The sequence below is a fragment of the Bidens hawaiensis genome, unplaced genomic scaffold (genome assembly GCF_021521415.1).
Source record: "Bidens hawaiensis isolate Kalapana, Puna unplaced genomic scaffold, B.hawaiensis_p1.1 tig00041669_1, whole genome shotgun sequence".
NCBI classification, from domain to species: domain Eukaryota; kingdom Viridiplantae; phylum Streptophyta; class Magnoliopsida; order Asterales; family Asteraceae; genus Bidens; species Bidens hawaiensis.
In genome coordinates, this window is record NW_027505729.1 from 131,197 (window position 1) to 145,999 (window position 14,803).

Consider the following 14,803-nt stretch of genomic DNA (forward strand, 5'->3'; position numbering starts at 1 on the left):
GGGCTTTCAGTGAATTCAATTTGGCGTTGCTTAGACCATTGCTTGTATTCAACACTACTTTTTCTTGGATTTTACCTTCTCTTTGCTCGATCATCACTTACCAATTTTCCAAAAGAGCTGAGCTAACCTCGAGGTTGGGACACTGTCATACCAGGACTCTCGTATGACTATATATAAGATTTGAGTTTTCACTATAACCTATGAGACACCCCAACGCATAATAACAATCTTCTGTGTAATGGGCCCCACATATATTGCACCAGACCTTTATATAAGGGTTTTGTTGATATCGATTCCTGTAGTAGCCATCATGAAAATCATCGAAAAAAGTTTATAGGTCTCTCCACTGCTCGCCAAACTCACAAGTCATGAATTGAAATTGCTTTAGAGTACATTTAATAAGCTTTATTGTCATAGTTCCATTTAGTGAAAGAAAAAATATATATATAATGTTAACATGCGTTGTGTTGTTGTATGTTTATTGTTTCACCCACATACATGCTCCACTTCGCTTAATCATCTTCAATATTAAAGTAATCCGCAGTCTTCACAGAAAACCTCCTCTTTCGTTTTCTAGCATTGTGGTTTCTCGTGCCGGATGGTGGGTACCAACAATCACTGTTCATTGGATGCTGCCTCTACCAGTCGTCACCGTTTCATCGATGAAACCGTTACCGACATTTCAAATCTGTCAGTATTTGAGTATTTGATATTTCAAATCGGCTTTTAAAATAAACTTTAGATAATTTTCACGTAATGAACATCACAACGATTAACATTCACAAGATTATTATACCATACCACTAACCGATATCCATAAATTTGAGACATCTTATATCCGTATACCTAGCCCGGCCCGGCCCGGATCGACCTGACCCATTTATTATATCAACCTTTTCCAATTTTTTTTATAATATATAAATTAAAAAAAACCTAGTAAACGAGTAAACAAAAAGCAAAACAAAAGTGCTAAACATAAACAAGTTATTCATTGAAATCTCACATTCAAGCAGAAGCTTCAATTTCCCCAAATTCATCCACTTCTGACTGTAGAATCCAATCCACACACACGCACACACATTTCAAACTGGTCATCATCAGGTCAATTCTCAATTACCCACTTCTTATTATTACTTATTATAATTATTATTACACATACACACAAAACATTCTTCATCTTCAAATTCTATCAAAACCCTAACTCCAAATTCCATGCAATTGATCAAATTGACAGCAGATTTTGGCTCCGTGTACTCAAATTCTAAATACCCATCACTTTAATTTGAGTTTAATACGAAGTTACCAGATCGATTTGATCAAAACCCTAATCTGTGTTTGATTCAAATTGACTTGATTTGGGGCTTGATTTGAGTTCCGGTTAGAGGGGTTTTGCTATTAACCTTGAGGTAGGTACATTTTAGTTATTATATGCATGTAATATGTGGATATTGGAATGTTAGTGAAATTAGGGTTGTTTGATAAAACCCTAATGTTCAATTGCATGAATTTGTGTCTAGTTTGATGTTAAAGTTTAGATTTTTATAATATTTTTTTGAAATATGGTGTGCATTTGATGAATTTGGGTTTTTTTTTTTTGGTTTATTGTGATCTTCTGTTTGATATATTAGGGTTCCTAAAGTTGGTATTTGATACCTTAATTGCATAAAGTTTAGATTTTTTTAATATTTTATGAAACATGTTATGAATGTGATGAATTATAGGGTTCATTATTGGTCTATTGTGATCTTTTTGTTTGATGTGTTATGGTTTCATTAAAATTTTGTTTTGGATGGATTTAAAGTAACTTATTAGGGTTACATCATTGTGCATTATCTTGTTTTTTATTCTGTTGAAATGGAATGAACAGTAACTAGTTGTTATGATATGCACCTTTTAATTTTTAATGAATGATAATAAGTTTGTTGGTTGTGTTGCAGAAGATGAGTAGTTTAGTTGAGAGGCTTCGTGTTAGATCTGATTCAAGGCCTCGCTATAGTTTGGATGAATCTGATGATGAGTCTGACCTCGTGTTCGGTAAATCCAAAAAGTCAGAAAATATTGAGAAAATTGTCAGAGATGATGCGGTACTTTCCATCTTTATAAACTCGAATAACGTCCTAGATTTGGCATGATAGATATATATTGCACTTAAAGATGGTAAAACAATCATTTGGTTAAATATGGGCAGAAAGAGGATTCATGTAACGCTTGTGGTGAATCTGGGAATCTGCTTGTTTGTGAAACGTGCACTTATGAATACCACCCGAAGTGTTTATTACCACCTCTAAAAGCTCCTCTTCCCACCTCATGGAGATGTCCCAAATGTGTATGTTTAAGTTATGAACTACAACTATATATATGACATTACATGCTACTTTTGATTTTAATTCTAAACTTTTATCTGCAGGTTAATCCTTTAAATGATATAGAAAAGATTCTTGACTGTGAAATGAGGCCTACGGTCGCTGATGATAGTGATGCTTCCAAACTTGGTTCAAAACAGATATTTGTGAAACAATATCTTGTTAAATGGAAAGGATTATCTTATCTTCATTGCACATGGTAGCTATTCTGTTACAAACTAGGTAATTTAGATTTTCTTTTAGGTAATTTAGAGTTTGTTTTTTGTATTTTAGGGTACCAGAAAAAGAGTTTATAAAAGCTTACAAGGAACTGCCTCGTTTAAGGACAAAAGTTAACAACTTTCGCAAACAAATGCCTGTCGGCAACAGCTCAGAAGATGATTTTGTCCCAATAAGGCCTGAATATACAATGGTTGACCGTGTTCTTGCGTGCAGGTGCAGTTTTAGAAAAAAAAATTGATTTTTTAGGGTTATCTGATATATAATAAGTAATATTCATTTTTTATGAATCAGGCAAGAAGAGGGTGAGGAAAAGGAATATTATGTGAAATGGGTAGGACTTAACTATGATGAATGTTATTGGGAATCTGAATCGGATATCTCATCATTCCAACAACAAATTGAGAATTTTAATAGACTACAGTCTCGTCATCGGAAACTAAAGAAACAAAAAGCCAGCATTCGTGACGGGTTTGATTTAAAAAACAAATCAAAGGAATTTCAACAGTTTGAAAAAAGTCCTGAGTTTCTTCCTGGAGGTATCAAAATATATATTTTATTTCTTGCTTCTGTTTTTTTTTTATGTTGAATAATTTGACAAATCTTATAATTTTGTGTAATTATAATTTTTAGGTGAGCTTCATCCGTACCAGCTTGAAGGATTGAATTTCTTGCGGTTTTCATGGTCTAAACAAACACATGTGATACTTGCAGACGAAATGGGTCTTGGTAATTTTTCGTTGTTCTTATAAAGCTTGTCTTTCTATATGTTAAAAAAGTAACTTTTTACCTATATATGTTTAAATTTAGGGAAAACGATACAAAGTATTGCTTTTTTGGCATCTTTATATGAAGAGAACGTCTCCCCTCATTTAGTTGTAGCACCGCTGTCTACTTTAAGGAACTGGGAACGTGAATTTGCCACGTGGGCGCCACATATGAATGTTGTAAGTTGCAAAATCCTAGAACTTATAAATCTTTGTGTTTTGGTTGAGTTTATTACTTCGGTATACTTATGTATTTACCACTGCAGGTTATGTATGTTGGAACGGCTGCTGCTCGTGCTGTCATAAGAGAATTTGAATTTTATTTCCCGAGGTCTCAAAAAAAAGACAAAAAGAAGAAACATGGGAGTGGTGAGAGTAAGCAAGAAAGGATAAAGTTTGATGTGTTGTTGACTTCTTATGAAATGATTAACATAGATAACGGGTCGCTGAAGGCAATTGATTGGGAGACAATGGTACCTTCTTATTTTGACTTTGCATGTTCTTATGCATTTACATGTTTTTTTGCTAACTTCTGTATAATTCGTGTAGATAGTGGACGAAGGCCATCGTCTTAAAAATAAAGATTCAAAATTATTTTCTTCATTGAAGCAGTTTAATACCCGACATCGAACATTATTGACTGGAACCCCTCTTCAGGTTATTATGTTATATTTATGTAATTGTTGGATAAAGTTTGTTACTTATTTATACATTGTCACTTATTTTCACCCTTTTAATATATTTATATTTTTTTGTGAATCGAAATGCTTTTCAGAACAATTTGGATGAGCTTTTCATGCTTATGCACTTTCTTGATGCTGGAAAGGTTAGTTTTTTTTACGATTTTACTGCAATTTTTTTAGCACCAACTGTTATTGCATAGTGAGATGTAAACAACTGTAAATGTTTACAGTTTGCAAGTTTGGAGGAGTTTCAAGAAGAGTTCAAGGATATTAATCAAGAAGAGCAGGTTTCAAGGCTACATAAGATGTTGGCCCCACATCTTCTAAGAAGTATGTGCACGATATATATATATTTTTTTTATTTCAGTTAAAATTTATAAGATTATGTAAAATACTTATATGATCTTTTGGGTGTACAAATGGCAGGAGTGAAGAAAGATGTGATGAAGAAACTACCACCCAAAAAGGAGCTCATTTTGCGTGTGGAATTAAGTAGCAAACAGAAAGAGTATTACAAAGCTATTTTAACTCGTAATTATCAGTTATTAACTCGCCGTGGTGGTGCTCAGGTGAGTTTTTAAGCTTTCTTTTTCAATGCTTAAACCTATAATTACAAGTAGGCTAATTTCCGGTTCGATTTTGGTTTTGCATGTGCCAAACACCGATTTGTGTCGTCGAATTCATGATTTATCGTTTTTATTTTAGAATCTTAAGAAATGTATAAGAAATTAATAATTAGTATAGTGCAAAATTTTAGGTCGAGATGTGTAATAATTAAATAGTTAACAAAAACGTTAGGAATTCAATTGAAACCATTGTGAAAACAGAAATCGTAAAAACCGAAGCCAAGCGATCTCTAAAACCTAAAAACCAAATTTGTTTTCGGTTGGTTTGAGCCTAAAACGTACCCATGTACACCTTTAATTTCAAGTTATACTTTGAGTTAACAAAAACTAATTTTGATAATCTTTGCTATAAATTCAGATCTCTCTTATTAATGTGGTCATGGAACTGCGTAAGCTTTGTTGTCACCCTTTCATGTTGGAGGGAGTTGAACCAGAAGACACCAATGAGTTCTACAGGTATTATATAGCTTTATTTTTATTACCTCTTTTTAGATATTTTTTTTTCTCTATACTATTAGTGATTGCTCATACTGTCAATTTCCACCTGTCAGTCAACTATTGGAAGCTTCTGGGAAATTACAGCTTTTGGACAAAATGATGGTGAAGCTGAAAGAGCAAGGGCACCGGGTTTTGATATACACGCAGTTTCAGCACATGTTGGATTTGCTAGAAGATTATTGCAATAACAAGGTATGAAGGGTCAACTGGTTTTGACTTTTCATTTTGAACTTTTATTTTGACTTTGGTCTGACTTTTTATATGTGCTTCAGAAATGGCTATATGAACGGATTGATGGAAAAGTTAGTGGTGGTGAACGACAAGTTCGAATTGATAGGTTTAACGCCGCGGGTTCTTCTAGATTTTGCTTTTTGTTGTCTACTAGAGCCGGTGGTCTTGGTATAAATCTTGCCACTGCAGACACGGTTATTATCTATGACAGTGATTGGAACCCACATGCTGATTTACAAGCCATGGCCCGTGCTCATCGTCTTGGACAGAAAAACAAGGTTAGATGTGGTCAAAATGGGTTCGGTTGACACTTGTCATCTTTAGCATGTTTGTATGAATATTGTGATCTACCATTTTGCAGGTGATGATATTTAGACTGATAACAAGAGGCACAATTGAAGAAAGGATGATGGAGATGACCAAAAAGAAGATGGTTTTAGAACATTTGGTTGTTGGCAAGCTTAAAAATCAAAACATCAACCAGGTACAATTTGCATCTGGAAACATCTTAAAGAAACATACCGGAGTCGTAAAAAAATGAGATATCTAATTATGTTATGGCTTTTTTACAATGTAGGAAGAACTGGATGATATTATAAGATATGGCTCAAAGGAATTATTTGCTGATGAGAATGATGAGGCAATGAAATCAAGACAAATTCATTATGATGATGCTGCAATAGATAGGTAAATATTTTTATATTCATAAACTATAAAGTACTTTTCAGTGTTCCTAATTTAATCATTGTATTTTTCTTGTACAACTGAGTCAATAGAAGATAACAAAAAAACAGCTGTCATAAATCGTAATTTTTATATAAAAATGCTTGATTTATGTAATAAAAATGTCCAATTATTGCAGTTAATTAAAAAAAATCTTAAATGGATGATTAAATCATTCAACTTATAGAATTTCAAAGTCTTATAGTAGTCCTTTTTTACATGACTTAAATCTTTGATATTTTTAGAAGTAACAAAAAGATAACTGTACTTCACAGCATCGAGTCTTTAAACTTATCACAAGGACTTTTTAATATTTCATATAAGTCCTGGGATTCAATCATTCAAAAATAATGTCTACCTATGTGTGAATTATGCAAAAGTACATAGGGTTTATTAACAAGTTTAACGACTGTCCTTTAATTTTTTTTAATAAATATTAAATTTACCACTTACAAAATGACTCGTGACCCAAATGGTACATAAACTTCTAATAACAAGATGTACACAAAAAAAGTAAAAAACACATGACACTAAAATGGGACACGTGCATAAGTGCGTTGATATTTTACGCAAAAAAAACCCTGCATTCATTTATGATTACATTCTTAATGGTTTATTAACTTTATAAATATTGACAGATTACTTAACCGTGATTATACTGAAGAAGAAAACTCTGCAATGGTTGATGCAGAAGAAGATGGCTTTTTGAAAGCATTTAAGGTTTGTGAGGCATTTGATAATTCTTTGAGATAGATGATTTATGTTTAGAAATCAAATCATAACTTCATTTTCTTTTATATAATTAATTAGGTGGCAAACTTTGAGTACATTGATGAAGCAGAGTCAAGAATGAAGAAGAAATGCAAGAACCGTTAGCAGAGAATAAAAGTGCAGCTATAGAAAGATCAAGTTATTGGAAGAATTGTTAAAAGACAGATATGAAGTTCACAAAGTTGAAGAATTTAATTCTATGGGTAAAGGAAAAAGAAGCCGTAAACAGGTATCTAATATCAAAATATTAATAATATAAGATAACTAGCAGACATTTATTTGTTACTTTTGTATTTTCAGATGGTATCTGTTGAAGATGATGATCTTGCTGGATTAGAAGATGTAAGTTCTGATGCGGATGATAATTATGAAGCGGAATTATCTGATGGTGAAAATTCAGCTGGATTAGCACCCACCAAAAAGCCTTACAGGAAGAAAACACGTGGTAAATATTACATTTATTTTATTTTTGTTTCAATGAGTGGTATATCCTTATTAGGTTGTAACATGTTCGTTTTACAGTTGATAATGTTGAGCTACTTCCACTTATGGAAGGTGAAGGGAGAGCCTTCAGAGTACTTGGATTTAATCAAAGTCAACGTGCCCAATTTGTTCAAATCTTGATGAGGTCAGTTTTGTATTTGTTAAAGTAAAAAAATAAATAATTATTGTGTCAGTACTAAATATGTAAAATATATTGCAGATTTGGTGTTGGAGACTTTGATTGGACTGAGTTTACTTCACGCTTGAAGCAGAAGAGTTATGAAGAAATTAAAGTGTAAGTCAGAAATTCGTTTATTATCTTATTAACTCAAAATTGTTAGTGAGATATTAAAAAGTGACTGCTTTGTGTTTTCTCTTTTGGTTTATTATGGGCCTGCAGTTATGGAACTCTCTTCTTGTCACACATTTCAGAAGATATTACAGATGCTGCAACTTTTTCAGGTGATTTATTATTTTCTATCAGACCCGTGTTTATTTGTGTAATTTAGTCTCTTTTTTAATATCAAGTATTTTAATTGCAGATGGTGTACCGAAAGAAGGGTTAAGAATTGAGGATGTACTCGTCAGGATTGCGGTCTTGCTTCTTGTAAGAGAGAAAGTAAGTGCCAGCTGTCAAGTAACAATTGTCTTTTAGTTTTGTGTCTTTTATGTAATTATCTTATCTAAATTTCATCATCTTAATTTTTTAGGTGACAAATACTTCAGAAAATCAATCGGCTCCACTTTTTACAGACGACATAATATATCGATATCCGGGATTAAGAGGTTTAAAGTTCTGGAAGGAAGAACACGATCGGACCCTACTTCGTGCTGTGTTAAAGTAATTTTTCTTGATCTTTGCAATAATTAAGTTATATTTTGTGATTTTTATTATTGTTATATATGTTTTTACTTTTTTTATACAGGCATGGTTATGGAAGATGGCAAGCTATTGTTGATGACAAGGATTTAAGGATTCAAGAAGTCATCTGTCAAGAATTCAATCTCCCTTCTCAGCCTCAGTTCCCCGCCGCTGCTGCTGGCGGCAGTGTTGACGGTCAACCACCAGCTTCTGGTGGTCAAGCACAAGATATTGCTGCTTCGAATAATGCATTGTATCACTTTAGAGAAATGCAGAGGAGAGTGGTTGAGTTCGTTAAAAAACGTGTCATATTACTCGAAAAAGGACTTAATGCTGAATACCAAAAAGAATACTTTGTAAGTCGGCTTTTACACGTTTGACGTTATTTTTTGCAACTTTTTGTAATTGTGAGTACATGTATACAGGGTGATGATAAACAGAATGGGATTCGAAGTGATGATATGGAGACTGAACAAAAGGCTGTGGAGAGACCACCAACCGCAAGTCAAAATGAAAGTTTGACACGGATGATCGGTCAACTGCCTAAACTTGAACTTATCTGTAAGCATCGAAATAGTTTCAGATAAATTGATGGAAATAATTTACATTTTATTCATTATGTTGATAAATAGTCTAATCTTTACTTATTTGTGTGTTTGTACAGCTGCAGAAGAAATATCAGCATCTGCTTGTAATGATAAACCAGATTGTTTGGCAATGGCCCGCCTTTATAACGAGGTAGTTATTTAATTTAATGTTTTAACTTTATGGTGAAATAAATTTAAATGTGAGATTTTTGTATTTCGTTATCATGCTAAAGCAAGTCAAATATTCAAAAAGGAAATGTACATTGACTCGTCAAAAGTCATAGGTGTTTTTGTTTAAATCTGGATTTCATCAAAATTTCTAACAATTTTGGTTATAATAAAGTCATAAAAATTTATATAAAAAGGTAACAAGTAGGAGTGTTAATGAAACTAGCTGAGCTCGGGCTCGACTCAGCTTGTTTCGTTAACACCCCTAATTATTTCCTTAAGATAAATTTGATGACGTTGTTATAACAAAAATTGTTGAAATTTTGGAGAGAGCATGATGGTAAAACCAAAGCTGTAATAACACATAGCTAGCTCGAGCTTAGTTTGTATAACTTACATGAGCTCGAGCGTGTCTTGTTTCGAGCTCTGTTTCTAAAGCTCGAGCGCGGCTCCTTTTGAGATAGGCTCGTTAGTAGTTTTCAAGCTCGGCTCGTTTGTTATTTCTTAAATAATTTATATATGTTTACAATTATTATCTTGTATATATTCTAACTCTTCTTTTTTCTAAAATAATATATATTACTTTTTACAATTTGATATATAATAAGTTAATAACTATTATTTTTATTATTATATATATGTATATAACATATTAAAAAAATTTATATGAAGAGCTCGAAAAGTGAAGCCCAGGCCCATTTATTACACAAGCTTATTTTTACGCTTGGGCTCATTTATGCTCAGCTTGTTTCAAGCTTTTAGCGGACCGATCTCAAGTAGCTAACAAGCGGAATGTCTCGTTTTACACCCCTAGTAACAAGTCAAACGATTAATATACAATGTGGAAATGGGTCAACCTGTGTTATATTTTATATTTTTGTTACATACTCAACTTTCAAAGTTGATGATAGTGTTTGCCATCATATATAATATCTTGTGGAATTAAATTTGTAGATGTGCAAGATATGCGAGGAAAATGCGGTTGATTCAGTTGAAACATATTTAGCCAACAAACCTGCAAATTCAAAGCTGAAAACGAACCTGCAGCCACTAGAATCAATACATCAAGAAATCATCAACATCGTCTCTCCCGTAACTAAAAACGAGAAGAGCAATGGTGACGTGGCAAGTTCAAGTCCACATCAGCATGAACAGGGTCCGGTCAACGGGACTGCAAATGCTGATGTGGCAATGGAAGATGCGGATGGTCAAGATAAGTCAAACCAGGAAGGACAAGGGCCAGGAGTCGTCGTTTTGGAGTAGAGACATCAAACATGTTAATTGTTGACTCTTTATTATACACGCTAGATCTTTGTGCAATGGTTATAGTTTACTAATATTAAGGTTTCTCAATGAGATGCCACCAATGTTGTTAGTTTGATAGTTGACTTTGTTTTGACCCTAGGAACTAAAACATTTTTAGGATCTATTATTGTTATATTGGAGTTTATTATTATTATAAGCATTCAACTCTCAAGGTGAGGTCCTTGTTTGCTTCTAGTTAATGTCATTTATTCATGATAGAAGTATTAGTCTTAAATCTTAATCTTTAAGAGTTAAATGGTTTTCAAAAGAATAAAAGTCAAAATCTTTTCTAAAGTCAATCCATGAATAGATCTGACCAACTATTAAAAGTTATGGAGTGCAAATCAAGCAAGTGTTGTGTCACAATGTTGTTTTATTGCTTGTGGGACATGCATATTAATTTATATATATAGTTACTTGATTTATTAAAAAAATTTGATATGAGAGTTTTTTGAAGTTCAATTTTTGACTTCTAGAAATTAGTCTCTAAAAAAATTTGTTTTTTTTCCTCTTTGTATTCCACTAAGAAACGAGAACTTTTACCAAGTGAGCTGGCCTAACATGTTTTGGTATAAATTTTTGAAACTTATAAAAGCTCAACAATCAATGCTCGTAAACTAGCATTAAAAAGAGTAAATTTGTAGAGGATTTCATTTCCGAGCTTCACACACCATCAAACTTGATTAGAATTGCTAGTTTAATGTGAGGAGTCTAATATTTGAATATCGGGCCTGCTTAAGTTGTGTGTAACGCTGTGGGTTCCTAGCTACTATGCATCTCCTAGAGAGCGGAAAGTGGCTCAACAATTAAATAAAGTTGTACGCCATAAGAGCATGCATTACATGTGTTACCTCGACAACGAGTTCGGGCCGCTCTCCTAATGAGTCAATGACAATATGAAACTAGCGATCTATGATCATAAGTGAGACGAATACGTTGGTTATGCATTTCATGTGATACTAGTGCAGGTTCGGGTGTACGATATCAAATGTGGATGTTAATGATTAACAACATAGTCAAATGTTGTGAGTTGTGTGTGCTTATTATAACGAGTCAGAACTAGCGATATTTTTTTTCTAAGAGTGTCATGACATGAAACAACACAAAGTTGTATGCTCCGCTTATTTAATTGCTAAATGAAATACCAATCCAGTGGAAGGGTCATCTTCAATTTGATTGCTGACAAAGTTTTACAATGGACGTGAGATTCCACATGAACATAGCTACCAATGATAGTCATTATAAACTACAACCGATTTGATTCCTCAAAAAGAGTAATGTACCAACCCAAGTAACAAATGATGTTCAAATTTGGTGGTTGTCACGATGTCGATGGTGTCATAAGTTGTTCCACGATGAAAGGTCGTTGCACACTAGTATCAAAATCCTTTAACATCTCTTTAGCCGAGAAGCCAAGATAAAGCCAATATTTTAAAGTGGTCCTACATATAAACTTGCATATTTCAGTAAAAGAATAGCATCATATTCTCATGCATCAAATGTACATAATAAGAATATTTTAGAATAGGTTGTTCTCGAATAAGCTCTTTGAAAGATAACTGAATGCGTTTAGTCCTTTGGGGATGGGTCTGCGCGGGCTCTTTTTAGCACTTTTAAGGAAGTGAAGACTAATAGTCGACTTTGTTGCCTGCTTGACTGCTTTCATCTCCTGATGTCAGAAAAGGTGTTCAATCGCATTCTTTTAGCTGCAAGGAGACCGTCAGGTTGTAGTGGTATATATCTCTCGTATCCATCGTCAATAACCGGCGGCCACTCTCTCGATAATTAAAACACATATCAATAAAAATAAGTTATTATAAATTCTAAAACCAAAAAAAGAAAAGTAATTTTGTTTATAAAATCCAAACAGTCAAAGTAATTTATTTTACTCATATTCATAATAACATAATAAATAGTTAAATAGAGAAATATTTATAGAAACAAGAAGTTGAAATAGTTTCCGTGTATAATCATCTGTCGGTCCATCAAATTCATATTATTCAATTCAATTGATTCTACTCTCATCTCATGGATCCACCAGCTTCATGGGACTCACTGCGAAATCAGGTGTTTAATTTCTTTATTTTATTTTATTTACCCTTTTTGCACTACATTTTGATTTAAAGTTTTGTTTTTTGGTTGTTAAAATTGTAAATTTTTACAATTAGATTAGTGGGTAATTGTTGGGTTATTGATTTATGTCTGCTTTAGTTGAATTGAATGGCTAATTTTGGATTTTAGTGAGTTTTTACGGAGAATTTTGGGTTTTTTTAGGTTAGTTAGGGTTTATGAAACGATTATTATTGGTTGGATCTGGATCTAGATTGAATTCATTGGTGGGTTAAGATTCGAATTATGTATGCAGTGATTTTAGTGCTAGTTTTTGCCATGAAGGTTTAAACGATCCAGGATCAACTAGGATCGAGCAGTCGAGCTCGGTTCCTGAACCATTTTCTCAAGCTTTAGCTTGGCTCATTTGTTATTAAAAAAATAATTTATATACATTTTTAATTATTTCTGTATATTTTGAGAAAAACCTTAATGAGCCTAAACTCGGCCCGTTTCGAGCTCGGCTCGTGAGTTGTTTTAAAAGCTCGAGTTTGACTCGTTTTATTTATAAGCTTAAGCTCTGCTCGAGCTCGTTTGCAGTGCTTTTTCTAAAGCTCGAGCACAGCTCGTGATCCGTTTTCTCAAGATTGAGCTCGGATCGTATTATGTATTATTTAATTTATATACATTTTTAATTATTTTTTATATATTTTGAGATAATACTTAACATGCCTAAGCTCGGCTCAAGTTCATTTTCTGTGCTTAAATGAGCCAAAGCTAAGCTCGAGCTCGGCTGTGCAGTGTGAAATTAATAAACAAAGGTCCAAAGAGTTCAAATCAAAAAATACACTAGGCTCATTAAGGCTCGACGAGCCTAAATGATCTTCCCATACAAGGCTCCAGCTTGGGCTCGATAACTAAATGAGCTTTATTTTGGACTCGATGAGGCTCAGCCCGTTCCGAGCTTTTTATCTATCCGATTCCTCGGCTCAGCTTGTTTGCACCCCTAAATTTTGCGTCAGTTTGATTTTCATACAAGGTAGTTAGGTTTACAAATCATGCTACTAGAATGTCAGCTTGATTTTATTTATATCATCATCATCATCATCGTACTCAGTATATCCCACCAATAGCAATGCTATGGTAGGGTCTGAGGAGGGTAAGATGTAGACAGCCTTACCTCTATCCCATAGGGATAGAGAGGCTGCTTCCGGTGAGACCCCCGGCTCGATAGTAGTTTTGCATCAAGCCTTGGACATAAGGCACATAGCACTCAATCATCAGGGACACCGGCTGATTGGTGCATGTGCCCTTGTCTTTCGGCTATCAACGCCACCACATGATGCCTGATTTTATTTATATAATAATAATAATTTTTTGGTTTAGGCAAGGAAGCTTGAAGCACAATTGGATGATCAAATGCATTTGTATAGAAAATTAGTTTCAACAAAGGCTGATGATGGTAACGAGAATAATCTTGGATCAAGAATAGAACAATTACTCAAAGAATTACATCATGTAATTTCACAAATGCAAGCATGGGTATCATCAGGCGGGTCAGATATATTATCTCATACATTGACCCGTCATCAAGAAATTCATCATGATCTTTCTCAGGTAATTACATTATTATTAAATTACCTCACTACTCTTTTCATTCATGAGATGATCAAAACATTAATATGCTCGTTGTCGTACTTATATTTGTTTTTAATTGCAGGAATTTAATCAGCTTCGATCTAGTCTTAGAGCAAAGAGAGAGCATGCATCATTACTTGAGGATTTCAGGGAGTTTGACCGAACACGGTTAGATCTTGAAGATGGTGGTGGGTCCCATGAGCAATCTCTTCTTAAGGAGCGTGCTACTCTCCTGAGAAGCACGGGCCAGGTGTGTACATATTAATAGATAACAAATAAATAAATGTTATATAAATGAATTGAGTTCTTATGAATCTATGTTTTGCTATATTGTTTTGTTAAATTTTGATTGCAGATGGATGGTGTGATATCACAAGCGCAAGAAACCCTAGGCACCCTCATGTTTCAACGGTCAACGTTTGGTGGCATCAATTCAAAGTTGACCAATGTCTGCAGTCGTCTCCCAACTGTAAGTAAACTATTATAACGTAATTTGAGTTTACTAAAACTAAAGTAATAAAGGAGATATATTATTAGTATTTTCGTTTTTTTTATAGTTTTTAAGGTTATGAGCGTCATTCAACCTGTATTTGTACCTTATCAGGTATAAAACTATATAGAAAGTAGATTCTATAGTAGGATGGCTTTTGATAAAATAAATTTGAATAGTTGAGTGGGATGACGGGATCGTAATTATTTAGTGTTATGTGATGAACACCTTATAGCCCTGCTTGCGGTGCGCACATATGATGTATATATGTGTGAACCCTCGGGTGGGCAAAAGTGAAATTGCACTAATTTTGACGTTATTTTACTAATCTCGTGAAAAT

At 33.6% G+C, this 14,803-nt stretch overlaps 1 pseudogene across 1 annotated transcript; it reads left to right on the forward strand.

Moving 5' to 3' along the window:
- Positions 1 to 1,054: 1,054 nt before the first annotated feature.
- Positions 1,055 to 10,458, forward strand: LOC143615012 (CHD3-type chromatin-remodeling factor PICKLE-like; annotated as a pseudogene). The gene is made up of 30 exons (XR_013150393.1): positions 1,055 to 1,101; positions 1,938 to 2,084; positions 2,189 to 2,326; positions 2,408 to 2,562; positions 2,637 to 2,798; positions 2,877 to 3,121; positions 3,216 to 3,311; positions 3,393 to 3,529; positions 3,616 to 3,822; positions 3,899 to 4,006; positions 4,125 to 4,175; positions 4,263 to 4,362; positions 4,459 to 4,601; positions 5,017 to 5,114; positions 5,210 to 5,348; positions 5,429 to 5,665; positions 5,749 to 5,871; positions 5,965 to 6,074; positions 6,749 to 6,830; positions 6,921 to 7,110; positions 7,182 to 7,326; positions 7,404 to 7,509; positions 7,585 to 7,659; positions 7,765 to 7,826; positions 7,907 to 7,983; positions 8,075 to 8,205; positions 8,291 to 8,582; positions 8,652 to 8,787; positions 8,891 to 8,964; positions 9,936 to 10,458. The product of XR_013150393.1 is annotated as a CHD3-type chromatin-remodeling factor PICKLE-like (transcript).
- The last annotated feature ends 4,345 nt before the right edge of the window (positions 10,459 to 14,803 follow it).